The sequence below is a fragment of the Elgaria multicarinata genome, chromosome 8 (assembly GCF_023053635.1).
Source record: "Elgaria multicarinata webbii isolate HBS135686 ecotype San Diego chromosome 8, rElgMul1.1.pri, whole genome shotgun sequence".
Classification (NCBI taxonomy): domain Eukaryota; kingdom Metazoa; phylum Chordata; class Lepidosauria; order Squamata; family Anguidae; genus Elgaria; species Elgaria multicarinata.
The window spans coordinates 33,016,890-33,033,379 of record NC_086178.1 but is presented as its reverse complement, the minus strand read 5'-3'; positions in this window follow the sequence as shown (position 1 = coordinate 33,033,379).

The window sequence follows — 16,490 nt, the reverse complement described above, 5'->3', positions numbered from 1 at the left end:
TCTCCTGAGTTCCAGTCCAACACTCTAACCATTACACCACACTGGTTTTTTTGTATGGCTTATCCTGAGACAAAGAGCGTCATCACATGGGGAAAATCGAGTTTCCTTACCCTCGCTTCTCCGTCAGCGCGTTTGTGCACGTGGCCCATTGATCTCTCTGCTTCTCCTGCACAAAGCAAGAGGTAGCGGCAAGTTCTGTCTAAAAATATAAGTTGGACGTACTGGAGCGCTTTTTGTTGTTGTTGTTCAAAGGCAGCTAGAAGGGGCCTCAAGAGGCGCACGGGCCGCAGACGACGTGAGAGCACCTGCAAAAATCCATGACTGCCCAGCAATGAGAGTGCAATAAAACGCTCATCTGATGATGCCCAAAGGCTTAACTCCGTCATTCTATGTGGATTTGATTGGTTGCCAGTTGGGTACTTCTAACGTGGAATGGCAGCTTCAGTGCTTGATAGCTTCAATTGTGTAGAGTCTATGAGTCTATTCCAGAGGACAGGCAAAGCTGGGACGTTGATCCACCACTCTGCCACTTCGAGGTGATGGTGAAGCTGGAACTAACCACAGAATAGGATACCATACCATATGAATATGTTGCCTAAATAATATATATGTTAAGGGAGTGGCCCTTAACAGCTGTAACTTCCTGGAATTTTGGAGCTTAGGTGAACATGGAAAGCCTTTAACACAACATGTTAAACTAAAAGGCTTTTTGTTAATTGAATTTGAATATCTGAGCATCGTATGCTTAGGACAATAGCTCTGGTTTGAGCTTTTTCTTTTTTAACGGCTGAATGTGTGTCTGTGTGATAAGGCTAAGATACTTTGAATCCCTGTCGTTTGAGTGACAGAAGTGCAGAGGGAGAAGCAAAACCAATATGTATCAATTCTTATATATCCACAAAATGCCACACCTGTGACATGAGCTTATATAACCATGTCATTACAGAGAGACAGAACATTAGTCAGTTCCCAGAGACTCTTTGGGTACTTTGAAGGCTAGAAGATTTAGACTGTTACACAATGGATTTTGTTAGATAAGACAAAGGAAACACCCAGAGTCTACAATCTCAGCCACTGAATCACTGCAGGATCCCGAGTAAGTCATTTCAAAGGTGACTCGGTTTACCTTTTAACTTCTGTGAAATGGAGCTTGCACCTTCAGAACAGAAATTCCAAGTATCTGGATTAGAATACTTCAACTAGCTACACAGATTACCATATGCATTTTACCAATGGGAGGGGGGAACTGCAGCTTGGACTGGTGATTTTCAGTGGGAAAACAATCCAGGGGTATCTAGATCAGGGGTGGAGAAAGACTCTGGGTGACACTGCCTGCCTGACCCTACAGAAAGCTCCAAGTTCTGAGAAAGTAGGGCAGGGATGGGCAGAAAGTAGTCTGGCGTCTACTGGTGGATCTCTGAGTGAGTTTCAATTGATTGGCCAGGATTTCTGAATTACAATTGTTTAACAATAGTTACAACAAATGACTCTGCTCCTTTAAATTTGACTGCTGAAATGGTATGTTGCTTTTCCCTATGGTTGCCCCAAGCCTCCTTCCCTCCCCCCCTTCTGAGGCACCACTGCTAGATGGGCGAAATTGCTGCTAGATGGGCTGCCCTCCTGATCTGCTTTTGAGGCTGCCAACTATCCACATAGGATTGTGCCCTTAATGTACTATATTGAGCTGCTCAGCAGATCTTAAGATGCATGAGACAAGAGAGGAGTCGCAAACATTCAATTTGCTTAGGACAGCAGTAACCTTGGATTGGCCTTGATTAGTATTTATTTATTTATTGCATTTCTATACCGCCCAGTAGCCGAAGTTCTCTGGGCGGTTCACAAAAATTAAAACCAAAGTATAAAACAACAGTATAAAAACATGATATAAAATACAATATAAAAGCACAACCAGGGTAAAAGCAGCAGCAGTGCAGAAATACAAATTTAAAACAGCAAAGTTTAAATTAATTTATAGACTGTTAAAATACTGAGAGAATAAAAAGGTCTTCACCTGGCGTCTAAAAGAATATAGTGTAGGTGCCAGACGAACCTCCTTAGGGTTCGCTCCACAGTGTGTTCATGTCCCCGTTTGGTAAGATGGTGACATGTAGTATCCTGCCAAGTGGGGAAGGAAGTATCCCCTTTCGGATGTTCAGTGAATGCACACTAGGAAGGAACACCATGCACATGTTAACTGAATGTCTGAAAGGGCCTAATGTTACCGTGCCCCTGCATCCCTAGATTCTTAAAGGGATGTGGTTGTGCTTATGGTAAAATTGTTCTGGCAGGATGTATTATTTCCATCTAGCATACCAATACACACATGTGCTAAGTAACTTCTTGATGAATGGCTGTCTATTCACCCAGTCTCTTTTCCTGTTCTCCCTTTCTTTTTGAACTATCAGAGAGTCCCTGTTCTCTCTCTCTACAAACAACCCCCAATAGACAAAGTATCACTCACTCACATACACTCATCATAATTCAAGTGGCAATTTCAAGTCCTAAAGAGTTAGCAACTCAGGAAGTATATATTTTCCTCTCTTCATCTAACCTTCTCTTAGTATGATTATGTCATCTATAAATTATGCAGTATGATTTGGTGCTGAAGGCAAGCCAAAAATTCCAGTACCACAGAGATCACAGTGAAACTGCTTATGAGATGAATTAGTCATAATGTACATTGCAGATAACATGGCATATTCGTGTATGTATGAATAACTGCCAATACAAACATACTATTGTCTGATGTATGAAGACTGTATCCTTCCTCTGTGGTTTTCTTTAAAAACCTAATCCTAGCTATCGCTCAGCCAAAATGATGCAGGTTACCCTGTCCTTTTGCAAACATGCTATAAAAAGTGGGAAAGGGCGAGGGGACTATAGGGAGGGTAGCGTGGGGTAGAGCAACATGGAGGTGGGTTTGTAGTATTTCGTATAATTTGGGAGACATTGTTCTTCTTGTTCTTTATAGCACTAAGCCTACTATAAAGAAAGATGGGATTTGCTAGTTGTGCCGAGAATACTTGTGCTGAAGCCAAGGTGGGATAAAGGTTTCCAAAACAAATGTTAAAAATTTAAAAGGTCAGTTTTTCAAGAAACAGATTTCAGAAGTGTCCCCATTTCCCTATCTCCATTCTCTATCCTGATAGGCCTGGCACCTGGCTACTTCAGAGTGGCTACTTGAGCATTGCCAAAAAAGAGGAAATGCATCACCAAAAAAGAGTACAAAAGAGGACACCCAGTTGCATAACGTGTGCATATGCAAATTTATATGTATAAATGCAAATTCAGAAATAACTATTATTTAAATAGAAATTAAAGAAATGTTACTATAGTGAAGAAGGCTGACTGACCTGTGTGCCTGCCCAGTCTGCTGTCCTGGTGCTAACAGTTGATGGGCAACTTCAAAGCCCCCTCCCTGCTCTCCTCATCTTATATTTCTTTGATGTTGAACCAAATTTGGACTGGGCAGCCTCTGCCCTCTGCCAGCTCTCCCAAATATGGGACATTAAGTAGGACACCTGGGCACCCTACCACCTCCCCAGCTAAGGGTAATGTAACCTGAGGACAAACTAATTCTCCATTCTACCTGATGAACAGTCCTGTGCAACTTGGAGGCTTGCAGAATCTTACACCCACAGAAGCCAAAGCAGTAAAAGTTCTCTCATCATACTTATTTTGTACTTCTTGCGCCAACTCAGCAACAGGCGTCAGTACCAAATAGATCATTTAAAATATCCTGTGTGTTTAGCTACGCATGAAGAAATCATATGGCGTTCTTTCTGATTCAGTGACTGGCTGAATCACTAGGAAAATAACATTCTCTTATCTGCTCTGTGCGTGTGTGCTCTGATTTGTATTTGCTTTTCCTGATTCAAGATATACGCTGGGAGGAGGGGTTACTTCCCCTGTACACCCTTTGTCACCACACACAATGGAAAGCAAGCAGGATCTCTTGTGACCTGCATCATTAAAAAGGATTGTTAACTATAATCCTGCTGTGTTGAAGAATTGTTATTACTTACAAGTGTTGAGTAGACAGCAAGAGAAAATATACAGAGCACTACTGTTATGGAAGAAGCAGTAGGGAGAACATTCTTGACTTAGCATAAAGGGTAGTTGATATAAGCAGTAACTACGTGAGGCTGGTTCCTAATCTGCAATTTAAGAAACGGGTTGTACGCTAATGCTAATCAATCATTCACATTTCTGAAAGTGAAATTGTGACTCCATGTGACCAATTGGGCTTGAACACGTTCAATGCCAGGCAAGATTTCCGAGAGTAATTCAGCAGCATTCTACCATTTCTGAGAGTCAAGCTGCAATCCTCTTCACACGTTCCTGGGGGTAAGCCCCAATTAGCACAGTGGGGCTTACGTCTGAGTAAACACGCCTAGGATTACGCTATGAGTTACATGTAAACAATGCTCATTATGTTTCAGACATGAAACTGCCAGAGCACTCCTGGGGCTAATCTCCACAATCATTTTATCCTGGTGCTTTAACATCTGGCTCATGCACAGGACACACAGGACACGCCCCACCTCATGGTGCTGATGCTGTTTCTCCCTCAATAGTCTGCTGTTTCCCAAACCACTTTTATGACACCATTTTAGCACTTGCGGTTTCCATTTGTGACCAAGACATGTGAGTTGCAGCAGTATTATCACTTTTACCGGTAAGAGTAGCTTTAAAGCGGTAGAACCTGTTTGGCAAGATTCTCCCCTCCAACTTCTCCTCACCACCACCCCCTGCACACACCCCTATCATATCATTCTCCTCCTACTTTTGTTCCCTGCGCTTTACTCACATTGATTTTTGTGGGATTTGTGAGCAAGAAAAAACAAAGAAAAATAAACACCAAAAATGGTACAATGACCTTCCCATTTTCTCCCACTGCCCTGTCTTTCTCCTGCTCTCCTTCTGTGATATTATGTGTGTGCATGCTTAATTTTGACTGCAGAGCTGTGAATTACAATGCAATTTATTTTTTAACTTCCATTGCTGTGCACCATTGAAGGTGTGTATGCAATACATGGAGTCAAAGAGAGGGGGAGAGGTGGTGTAGTGGCTAAGTGTTGGACTGGGAGTTGGGAGATGACTCGGCCATGGAAACCCACTGGGAGACTTTGGGCCAGTTACAGACTCTCAGCTCAGCCTACCTCACAGGGTTGTTGTTGTGAGGATAACGTGGAGAGGAGGCAGATTGTGTACACTGCCTTGGGTTCCCTGGAGGAAAAAAGGTGGGATATAAATGTAATAAATAAAGAGAGAGAGAGAGAGAGAGGAAACTGGAATGGCAGCATGTCTTCCCATTTCCCCCACATTTGCAGTACTGAGGCTTGTGTCTTGAGTTCGTGCTCCAAACACAAGACATGTGACCTTTCAAACTCCTCCTCCTTCTTCCACAACTAAAATACTATGCATTTGTGTGTGGCACTTAACCGCATTATAAACATAGTGGATACTGTACTGTATTCATATGTGTGTACCCAAAGAACAACTATTGGATTGTGTGTGTGGGGGGGGGAATCCGGCACAGTGGTGCCTTGCACATGAAAGGGACTCTAAAGTGGTTCTCCCACCCATCCCGTTGCATTAAATAGTAATGTAGGAACACTTCCCCCATGTTAGGCATAGGAAATAGCTACATTTGTTAGATTGATGGTTTATCTTAAATTGTTTTATTTATTTAAACAAGTTAAGGCCAATTTCTCTTTATCAAAGATAAACTCAAAGAAACTTACAATCAGTTTTTTTTAAGTCATAATACAAGAATGAACTTCAAAAATAGCAGCACTAATAACATAAGATAAGGAATATCCCTTATCAGCAGTTTAAAAAAAAAGTACAATAAAATGGCACACAGGGCAGGTGCCAGGAGCTGGCATCACTGGGCACGTGCCAAGGCCCAGACTACAGCTGGGGGCCTACCATGGACTCCTAAAGCCCTTGTTGCTGCCTGTTCACTTGCCCTCTCCAAGTGTGTGAACAGCAATAAGAGCATGAAGAAGGAATAGCAGCCTCTTGTTGGTTTCCTTTCTCCACAGACCGCTTCCCCCCTTTCTAACACTTCTGTGCCTTGCCAGCCTGCTATTACATTTGCAAGTACCTTTTCAGGAAGCATCAAGATTGAATGCATTTCCTTCCCTGGGTTTCAGTTTGTCTGAAGGTGACTCATCTTGCTGCTTTGCTGCCTTGTCAGCCAGTCAGAAAAGCCAGGTTAGAGAGGATGTTAAGAGGTGGGACCACCAGATGCAAAACTAACTCATAGGTTCCTTGCCTATCCAAAGAGCTGGCAGGCAATGAGGGAGTAGGTGATAGTGGGTCACCTCACGTAAAGGGATAATTGGAGCCAGAGGGGTGCTGTGGTGTTCTTGCATATGCTGTCACTGCCTCCAAGCTTGGATGACCAATCTGTATGTGCTAGGGAAGAAAAGCAGCCAGAAAGGATGAGTTTGTGGGGAAAACAGCTGGCAAGAAAAAGCTAGGCATACCTCCACCCTTCCCTTCTCCTTGCTCATGACTGCAGCCTCCGGCAGAAGCTTTTCATTAAAAAATAAAAAATTGCAGAGGAGGGGCAGAGAGTCAGACCTGCCATTAGGCAGAGGGAGATGGCCACTCAGGCAGCAGAAGCTTGCGGTTGTGAGTAAGGATGGATGAACTCCCCCTTGTGCTATTCATGCTCTGCTCAGCAGACTCCCGCTGGTTGCCCGACCCATGGGCTGCCAGATGGTCCATGGGTGTCCGGTGAGAGCATGCGGATTTAAAATAAAAATAAAAATCCATGAGCCTTGATTTTGGAGATATTTATGGAAATTGAGATTTGCGCAAATTTAGGAGTGGTAAATAGTGCAATTTGTGCACAATTGCAGGTGTAAAGGACCAATGGCGATTTGCATACAAAAATGGTGGGAAACTGTGAGCTTGCCTGACTTGGTGCATGTCGAGTTGAGCCAGCTCAGGGATCCGCAAACTGGCATCCGGTGAGCCGAACTGGCAAAAACCTGCTGAGCTCCACCCCCAAACTGGATTCCTCTGACATCCCTCGCTGTGGGATGGCAACCGTGGTAGCCCCCTTGGCTGTTCCTCCTGAGCATCCCTGTCATCGTCCCCCTCTGTGGGAGGATAGAGCTGTGAGTGCTATACCTCCTCCTTGCAACTTCTAAGCTAGCCTGCAGTAGAGGCACTATTCTGTTGCCAGGGCAGGAGGGACTGCCTTATTTATTTATTTATTGCATTTCTATACTGCCCAATAGTTTTGGGTCAGCCCTGCACATAATGTGTAGTTCATAGAGAAGCCATGTGTCCTCTTTTACAGAGAACCATTTGCTATTTGAAGGACTGTCATCTGTTTGAAGGACTGTCGTGTCCAATTCCAATCTAAATCTAAAAAAAACTGTAAGAACTGTTGCCCACTGCTTCTGCACTATAGTGAAATGTACTGGAGCTCTATTTCAATTATAACAATAATCATGTCTAAATTTGCATACACTGGGAGAGCCAATGCGGTGTAGTGGCTAAAGTGTTGGACTGGGAGTTGGGAGATCTGGGTTCTAGTCCCCACTCGGCCATGGAAACCCACTGGGTGACTTTGGGCCAGTCACAGACTCTCAGCCCAACCTACCTCACAGGGTTATTGTTGTGAGATAAAATGGAGAGAAGGAGGATTATGTATGCCGCCTTGGGTTCCTTGGAGGAAAAAAGGCAGGATATAAATCATCATCATCATCTCTATAAATTAGCATGTGCAAATTTTATGCAGTATTGTGTCCTCGTTTTTGGTGACAGAGGTTCACTTCTAAGTGGTAACAGAATTTCTGAGTTTGTTTTTAGTACCTCAGATGGGAAGTGCCTGTTTTAAAGTTACCTATGGTGTGTCTATATGCACTAGTAACCCTACAGAGGCTGCACAGTGGCGCTGCATTGTTTATATGACACAACTGCCAATTCGCTGCAACATCGAGTTCCTCCCCCTGAAACTGTGTATTTTCAAAGTGTTGATTTACCGCGACTTTTCCCTTTGCTCCAAAGTCACCATGTTGTTTCTTGTGTCTGCTGGCTTTGGTTCGGGTGGGTATAGCTCTGGGCAGGTCGGATAAGTGTGGGAATGCAGCGCAGAGGGCAGGTTGTGGGCTTGACAAGCAGAATGGCTGCCAGTGCTGCGTTTTTTGCCTAGCCGGATAGCTCTCTCTCTCTCTCTCTCCTACCATCTAGCTTTATCGTTTTCACCTCGCAGCAACAATGCTGCGGGATATTTGATGGAATAACCTAAAATCATGGTGTCATATAGACCGCCCCCCCCCACACACACACAGATGGGATTGGTCTAGAATGTCTTGGAGTTTGTTACAGACCACAGCTGTTCTGCTGGACCCAGAGATTTTAAGGTAACACATTGATAATGGAGACATATTGACCCTGTTCAGATGACACGATAAGCCATGGTGGTTAAGCATTTTGAGCTAAACATTATGGCTTAGTGTGTTGTGTGAACCATGACTTAGCATGTCATGAGAACCATTCTTAACCATGTCGGCTATATAACCACTGTTCATACATGCTCACTAACCATTTGCTGTAAGAGGGTGAGCAGCTTAACCATGGCTTAGCATTTTGTCTGAACAGACCCATTGTTTATTGATACATATTCCATTGATTATTAGTTCTTTTAAATTACACCTTCTTGCCAACACTATATCTGAACAACATTTAAACTCTATGGATAAACTGTTGACAAACTCCCAAACGCATTGCGAAATAGAGGCTGTTTATTTTGATACAGTCCCAGTTGAAGTTCTCAGCCTCACCTAGTTATGGCATATGGCAGCATATGGTGAAGGATGGCAGGAAATCCAAAAATAATGATACATTAGAAGCTCAGTGATGCAAACTGACCAGTCAGGCACAAAGACCCATCATAGCCTCATTCCCGCAGAGGACTGAGAGCAAAGGAAACAATGAGGTGTAATTTTTCAGCTGATGAAAAATAGTGATGGGGGAGAAAGGATTCTGGCTGGATAAAGGATAGCAAGCATTTCTGAGTTATGAAATTTTTCAATAAACAGCTTTTTCACAAAAACAGTTCTCATTGCTGAAACACTTGTGACAGTGATGTGAAATACCTATTATAGGAGAAGATGTAAAGGTAACATTAAGGGCACAATCCTTTGCATGTTTAGACAGGGGTGGAGGGAGTCCTACAACTTTTTGTTATTGGGCTTTTTCTGTCTAAACATCCATAGGATTGTGCCTTATATAGCATTTTAGCAAAATCAGTGCTGGCGCGATTTGGGGAATTCACTGGCATGATGACACCATCATTGGGTCCCTGAACCTGGAAGAGACAGGTTATGCAAACTTAGGGTGCACCAGTTCTTTTTGAATACTCTGTGCAAACTGTAGAGGTAGGCCAACGCCCAAACATGCTACCCTCTCAAGCTGTCCCTGAACAAAATAGTTATGAGAATGTATGTTACCATCCCTGATCCTAAGGATAGGAAGAGGCAAAAAGTATAAACAAAAGGGTTTTTTTTATGTTAAGTAAACCAAAATAAAAGTGAGCAATCAGCAGAGGGGAGGAAGCGTAAATGTAGCTATAACTGTTTTTGTTACTTCTAGAAAAGGAGTTTATTTTATTTTATTTTTTGTATTACTTGTTATGAAAATGCAATAAAACAATAACAGACAAACAAACAAAAGGAAGCAGAAATGGAAGCACTGATGCGTCCCAATAATATAACACAACAGGTTTTGCAAGGGAGCTTTTTAGGATCCTTTAAAAATTATTAAAGGGTTTATCATACTTTTCCACTCTTAAGCTAGACGGTCATCATCCCTGGCTTGTCTCTAAGCACAGCAAACGGTCAAAAGGAACTAAACAGGTGATCTTAATGATTCCTATTATGTTTAAATAGCAGGGCAACAAGAATGGACTACATTCCAGAGCCAAGGAACAGAGTAAATATAAGAGCAGTGTTGCTCCAACATGCATCTCTCAAAAATATCTTGGTTCACTGCGATGAAAGATTTATAAAAATTCAATCCTACCAGTTTTTGTTTTGGGGGGGGATGGGAGAAACAATATTGGCTTATAGCATTTGCTACAGGTCGTTTTTATTCTCCAAAAACTAGCAAGACTTAGGATGGAAGCTTATGCACCAAAAATAAATAAATAAATAAATAAAAATAAAAAAGTAATGCATCACCACCCAAACAAAAACAGAACAAAAGAAGACACGGATTTGCATAATGTTTGTATATTCTTATTAATGCGTATACATCCAACTTCGGAAATATTTAGTATAACTTGAATAGAAATACAATACATCTCACCATAATGGGGAAGACAGCGACCAAGTGTCCTGTGTACCTGCTCAGTCTGCTGTCCAGGTACTTTCAATGGACATTTTCAAGGCTCCTGCTGTCCTATCACACGGTTCTTTATCTTTAAATCAGATTTGATCAGACAGCCCATCAAATAGATAACTTCAAATAGAAGACTGTCCCCTACCGACCTTCAATTAGAGAATGGTCCTGCCCACCCACATGATATTCATTATGGGTAAAGGCCCATCTTATTGTCCCAAGAACACTGGGTGGTGACACTAGATGGGGCTTTCTCCATGGTGGAACCCTGACTCTGGAATCCCTTGTCCCTAAGAGGTACACCTGGCACCAACTTTACTGACGTTTTGATGCCAAGCGAAGACTCATCACTTAATATGACCTAAGCCCTCTCATGTATTTGTTTCTCTCTGCTGATTATGATTGGTTTTATTAGATGTGTTACATTATATTGTTTTAATGTTGATTATTGCATTTTATTGTTTTAATATTGTTAGCTGAAATAATTAAGGAAGTATCAATTATTATTTTAAAAACTTAGTGGGTTCCTCACCTGAGAATCTCTCTCATGCGCTGATTACCGATAATGGTGCTACTTGCCATTTAGGCCCCAGCCTTGTATTTACCACATGTTTACCACAAAGCTACTCAGAGCAAATGGAGCGTGGTGTGGTTGGCTGAACTGTGAACCTAGCATGTGGTAAAATGCAGAAAATGGTTTGATGGTGCATGATTCAGCTCTACTGCTGAACTTAAGCGTGTGTTGCACTTAAGCACAGTGGACGGACTGTGTGTTCACTGTTCCGTTGAGGACAGTTCAAACACTCTTCTAAGAAAGGTGCTGATGCAATCCAGAATTAAGAGCCTTCATAGGGAGCTGTATAGAGTGGTGCAGTTAGTGCTGGACACACACACACACCCCGGAAATGACCACCCACAGAGCGGTCGGTGATCAGGCCAGCTGATCTGTTTTATTCCTGTCGTCAGTTGTGAGTTTAATGCAAAATATTTAGAGGATTTTTAAAATCAAGAATGGCAAAAGTGTTGGCATTATTATCCTAACATATCAGGAATGTCGAAGGAATTGCAAAATATGGAATGGTGGTTATGGAGGCAAAGAGAAATTTTAGTTGTGTGTATCACAATTGAAGTAATATATATGGACATCTATGGATATCTGTGAAGTAATATACATGGACATATAAGAGCATTATGGGTCTTCACATAATCATTCCAAATTATGAGGTGCAATCCTTACAAAGGGTATGCCCCATTGAACATTTACTAAGGGTATGCTCCATTGAACACAGTGGGATTTAGTTCTGAATAAACATGAATAGGATTGCTCGTTTTGACAGGAAAAAAGTCCTACAACTCCCAGCATTCCCCAGCCAGCATGGCTGGCTAGGAAATTCTGGGAGTTGTAGGGCATTGTTGTTGTTGAAACATACATAGAATTGTGCCCTAAATCAGCTTAGATTCAGTTATTTTGATTTAACTGGAAAACTGGATAAATGATGAAAAATAGAAAATGAAGCTCCTCTCGCCTATATTTATTTATGTATTCATTTATTTATTATGCCATTTATATCCCGCCTTTTTTCCTCCAAGGAACCCAAGGCGTTGTACATAATCCTCCTCCTCTCCATTTTATCTTCACAACAACCCTCTGAGGTGCGTTGGGCTGAGAGTCTGTGACTGGCCCAAAGTTTCCATGGCTGTGTGAGGACTAGAACCCAGATCTCCTGACTCCCAGTCTGACATTTTAGCCACTACACCACAATGGCTCTCTATATTCTCCTTTGGATACTCTTATTATACAGACACATACACACACCCTGTTCATACTGGGAACCTTTTTTGGCTTAAAGGGAAGGATAACAATGTTTCAGCTAAATGAGCTCCTTTATAGTAAGTCAGGCCACTGGTCCATCTAGCCCAGTGTTGTTTGCTGCTGTAACTGGCAGTGGATCTCCAAGGTTTCAGACAGGGTCCTTTCCCAGCCCTCCCTGGAAACGCCAGCAAATGAACCTGGCACCTATTGCATGAAAAGCATCTGCTCTACCACTGAGCTACCATCTTTGCCATAAGAACACTGGAACTGCCTAATGTCAGGACAGGCTCAGACTCTTTCATCCATCTACCCCAATATTGCCTATTTTGAAGTTCCATTAGTTCAAATTATTATTATTATTATTAATAATAATAATAATAATAATAATAATAATAATAATAATAATATTCTAAGCATGACTAACATTGGATTCAGCTCCATGGGCTTTTCTACACAAGGTTGTTAATGTGTTGTGTCTACTTTTGGTTTCGTTGCAAAACGGAGATCTGAGCACTACACAAAGAGTGTTTCCTTTTCTGATTTTCTGCTATATATCCTCTAAGTGGCACTGTGGTATATTGGAATAGTGCAAATAAAGAAGTGAAAAAAGCATTTCCTTTCACTTTCTTTAAATAATACCACACTTTCCCTGCTCTTAAAGAAACAAACGCCTCACGGAAGTTCTCTTTAGACACAGAAGTGAAACTGGAAAGTCACAATTTTGTCTAAAGAAGCCATAAACAACCATGACAAGAGGATGAGGAGCACACAATAAATGCCTCATGTAGAAAAATTCTATATGTAAATAGGGCATATGTAAAATAAACAAGCATGGCTGCTACTGTCATATCTAGTTTGGCCCTCAGAGGACTGTTCTTAAGGAGTGCCTTGGAAAGAAAGAAGGTTGTCTCATCACAGCAGTTTCAAGCCTGCAGCCTTTGAACATTAGCCTTCTAAAAGTTATTATTATAAACAAAGCAGTTTCTCCCCACTGGTAAGTCTCCTCAAAGACTATTTAAATAATATTCAGAGGAGGTAGCTGTGTTAGCTGTTGGAGCAAAAATAAGAAAGAGCCTTGTGGCACGTTAAAGTCTAACTTTATTATGGCATCAGCTGCAACATAATAAATTAATAAATTAAGGTTCTTTGTTGCCTTTATTATTATTATTTTTAAAAAGCAACAACAGTGTTCAGGCCAACCCATATTTTTGTCTATTTGTGTGATGCCACTCATAGATCAAAGTTGCCATTCTATGCTGACTTTCTTGGGAGTAAGCACTACTGAAATCAGTGAGATTTACTCCCAAGCAAACATGAATAAGATCAAGCTGCACACTGTGTGCTCAGCATGCGTTGGCAAACTTAAAAGAACAAGGAGTGTGTGTGTGTTTAAAGGGGCCCACACTAAAAGAAGACTTTAGGCTCTGTGTGTGTGTATGTGCGCGCGGGGGGGGGGGAGGAATTACAAGTGCATGATGCCCCTAGCACATGCAGGACACATTATCCAGTCTTACCATCTGAGACAATGAGTGGGCAATAGTCCCTATTCCAGCATCTTCCCACCAGCTGGAGCAACTTGGAAACTTTTTCAAATAACATTCGCACTTTAAGATCCTGTTACCAAGTCCTGTCTGTCCAGCAGAGCGTCTGGAGAGTAATCTCAGCACACCTGTGTAATCTCCTTATAGCCTCGGTTCTAACAGATTTTATAGCAGCAGGAGGAAGTTGGCTGGAATGGCTCACTCAGTTCCAGCTATTACTTGGCTTGACAAGTGGTTGATGTGAGGCCACAATCCTGCAGAGGAACTATGCATGACCTCATCTACACATTGAACAAAATGAGGTGGGGGGAATCCTGAGGTAGTAGAGTGGACGGTGCCACTTCAGGCTGCGGGGGAGGGGTACTGTTTTTGAATGCTCCCTACATATACAATTTTTCATCCACCCCCTACCTTAGTACATCCATGAGAAAATTTATAAGCTAACCTGCTCCCTGTTGTGCTAGTTTTCTACTTGCAGGGAGTTTTTCCACATACAGGAACATTCAAAAATGGCACCAGCACCACCCAGCTGCAGTGTGAAGTGGTATAGTCCATTCTACCCCCTCAATTGCCTACCAAAGGATTCCTCTGCAACTCAAGCCCTAAACAGGCATTATTAGAAAGTGGAAAAACTCACCAGGTGAATGGGGTGGAGCTGCACCAAGTAACCCCACCTCTTGATGTTGCATTACCGCATAGCTCCGCCCTTAGGCATCCATGTGTATGGCACAAATGCCTGCAATGGGAAGGCCTTTGCATGGACAGCTGTACTCATGGAGTTTTCTATCTGATTCAGGAAACTGTGCGGTCAGGCTTCCGAGTGGTGTAGAAACCCCTGCGCATAGAGCAATCTGCACAAAGGCCTTCCCACTGCACTGCAGGCGTATGTGCTGTACACGTAGATAGCTAGAAGGCTACATGGTAACATGTTGTCAGGGGTGGGGCTACCTGGTGTGGTCTGGCCCCCATTCACATGATGAGTTTGGCCATTTCTAATAATGCCTGAATAAGGTCTGTTTGGGTTAGGTGTTCTGTTATCCCTCTGCCAGGCATTTTGTAAATTAATGCAAGGCTGGAAGCAATAAAAACTGAGCGTGCAAGTAAAACATCTGCAGGATACCTTTTATGAAACACACACTGTCCTTCCTGAGAAGGTATACAAATTATAAAGGGGAAACGATTAAGAGATTTGGTGATGTAGTCAATGTCTGGCACATTGCCTTCCTCTTGGCTCACAAGGGAGTCAGTCAAACTGGGAGCTGCTACTGGAGCAATTTCTTAAGGCCATCCTAGGTGTGTATGCCACTCGCCTGTGACATCTAGGCCATAGAACTATAGCTTAGGTTTGTTTCTCTGATTTGATTTATAGCCTGTCCCATCCACATTGCTCGAGGTGGATAATACTTGCTACTTTCCCAGTGCTCCAAATATATGCAGCTATGCATTGCTTGGAGGTTAGGGGGAGTAAATGCAAAGGAAATGAGGAGTTATGTACCTTTAAGAGGTGCACAGAAGAGGGAATGTTGGCTGAGGGGGGTCTCTTATGTTGAGAAGGGCAGACTTTAGCTCTGTGAGATCTACTGTTTTTTTTACTGGAATCCCTAGATCCACATGGCGCAAAAGACACAGACTTAGAATTAAAGAATTTGGAGTTCAGGAATTTGTTTTGAGTACCACAACTGGATGGAGCTCACAATCCTTTCACATAAAAATCCATAAAACCCTTCTTATTTATTTATTTATTTAGCACCATCAATATACATGGTGCTGTACATAGTAAAAGAATAAAACAGCAACACCCTGCCACATAGGCTTACATTCTAATAACTTCCAGCAGTATAATGGTGGTGGAAGAGGAATGTGTATCTCTGTATGTGTTCATTTTGTTGCCACTATGATTAAACAATTGAGAATCAGAAATCCCTGCCAAGCTACTGCAAATCACCCACAGATTTACCAGTAGACCTAGAATTACCTTCTGCCTGGCCCTCCTGTCCTATTCTTAGGCGACAAGCCATACCTAACGTTCTTTGTTCTGTTCAACAAGTAAAGGATACTAAAGCCCTTCCTTTCTTCACATCTCATCACCCTTGATGGAGTTCTCCACGTCACTTGCTCACCTTCCTCGAGCTCTAACGAAATGCCCAGTATCGCATCAGTTCACATGTTCCCATTCAACTAAAAGCCTTTTGTGTGCCATGTCTAAGTAGAACTGAACATGAAATGGCTTGCTGAATCATCAGGGGCACTTTTAAAATTCACTTTTTAAAAACTGAAGTTGAGGGTTTCGAGCAGAATAAAAGCATGGCACGAAAAACAGCACGAAATCAGTATTGGAAAATACCATGGTTAGTAATATAACCGCAAAGGGCTCCCCACTGTCCATGCCCTCAACTCTAGGAACCTACCAATGACACCGTGTTGGACGCAGCTGCTGCTCTTTGCTCTCTGGTGTCTTCACCAATGCTCTGAGACCATTTGTTCAGCTAACGCAGGGGGGCAGGGGGAGGATTAGACAGACCCATTCACAGGTCTGGGACAGGGTGTTCATTTTCCAGGTCAAATTCAGGCATCATGCTGATATTGCAGGACCCTCCTCTGGGACACCACAAAGGAAAGAATCCAATTGCTTCTACATCTGCTGTAGCAGCTGTTTGATGGAGCTATGCAGCCATGCAAATGCTGTCGCATGTACTCTCACCCCCACATTCTTGAGTCTTCAGTTCATTCATGGCGACTACAAGCTGATATTTCTGATCTATCATCCC